This window comes from Corvus brachyrhynchos, unplaced genomic scaffold, assembly GCF_000691975.1.
Source record: "Corvus brachyrhynchos isolate BGI_N302 unplaced genomic scaffold, ASM69197v1 scaffold12, whole genome shotgun sequence".
NCBI classification, from domain to species: Eukaryota; Metazoa; Chordata; class Aves; order Passeriformes; family Corvidae; genus Corvus; species Corvus brachyrhynchos.
In genome coordinates, this window is record NW_008237885.1 from 120,355 (window position 1) to 121,833 (window position 1,479).

Genomic DNA, 1,479 nt, shown 5'->3' on the forward strand with positions numbered 1-1,479 from the left:
AATTTCTTGTATACATTGTTTAAGATGGCTGACTTGGCAGTTATATTTAAGGTTGGACTCAGTGATCTTAAAGGTCTTTTCCAACCTAAATGATTCTATGGTTCTAAGATGTGGAACATAATAAAATGGTTACTTTCATATATTAAAAAAAAAATCTTGCAAGCGAAACTTGCTAGATCATTCTCTCTTTTTTCACAGTTTAATGTTAACAAAAACTTGGCACAAGTACTTGACACATCTACATCTATCTCCCACTCTCCTCTCCATCTCTGTTCCAAACGCTGATATGATCTAACTTCTCCTTCCTTGAGAAACACCCCTAACAGCATTTTCCCCCAAAATTTCAAGAGGTATGTCTTTCCAAGCACCCCAAGGCTCAAATCCAAGCTCACACTGTTTTGCTCACAATCTGAAGATGCTTTTGTTTCAACAACAAACCGCCCACCTGGTGATTCTGAACTAACGCTTCCTTTCCCACTTCTCTTCTTACACTCTGTTTCTTCCTCTTCCCCAAGAAATGTATTGCAATAATAACAGTATCTCCCACCCTTCTGTGATGACAGCTTATGCCCAGTTCTGTCTTCCTGCAAAACTCCCCCCTCACTTACTCACACAGATCTCTTTGAATTCTGGGTAACCAGATTTTCCCAACGCCTTCACAAAGCCTATCACTGTGACATTATTTTCTGTATCTTAAGACTTATCTTTGTCTTTCTGGTTGTCACTTCCCCAAGGCAAAGGCAGTGTTTTTCCACAAGTTCTCTTTAGTGCTGATTATATCACACAGATAATTTTTAATTACCTTTCTGTTCAGAGCCACACCATCTTCACAGTCCAACACTGCACAATCTACATTTAGTGATGGGATTTTTCTTATCTTCTTTTCATCATCTGCAGGTACATACAGCACAGCCCGTCTGGGAACATACTTGTGTGATGATGTAAGGCGATAACTAAGCCTAGGAACGCCAGCTGGCAGAGGAGAATCCACCCTGTAAAGGATATTGTTGAAATTAGACTATTGGCTACAACGCTGTAACTAATACTCGACTATATTTTAAAAGCAAAACATTCATACCTAGATAGTGGCTAGTTTTGGGCTATTTATGTATTTTTTTCCCTTTGGAAGAGCCAAATTAGGGGAGATATCAGTATTACAGTTAATTACAATATAAAACTCCAAACCCACTGTGTTCAATAGAAGTTGCAAACTTAAACAATTGTAACTGATGACCTGCCAGGGCTGAGGTTTATCCATGCAGCCTTAATTACACTGCCCGTTCTGGGTGCTACGGCAAGTATGAAATACAGCAGGGTGGTGGTTGGTTTTTTCCCTGTCATAGCACTCCTCTGTAGGATGCAGACTGTGCTGGGAATGGATCAGGATTGCTTTGGGGAGGAGGCTGCTATCTGCCATGTTTCCTCCAGGAGCTGGATGTCATGCTGTGAATGAAGCAGGGGTGTTGGTTAAAACAAACA

At 40.5% G+C, this 1,479-nt stretch overlaps 1 protein-coding gene across 1 annotated transcript in view; it reads right to left on the minus strand.

Moving 5' to 3' along the window:
• CLYBL (citrate lyase beta like) overlaps window positions 1-1,000 on the minus strand; it is an 80,529-nt gene extending 79,529 nt beyond the window's left edge. Inside the window, exon 1 of the mRNA XM_017732601.1 lies at window positions 803-1,000. The gene's annotated coding sequence lies outside the window, so the exon portion shown is untranslated. The remainder of the gene's footprint in view (window positions 1-802) is intronic.
• Between the last annotated feature and the right edge of the window lie 479 nt (window positions 1,001-1,479).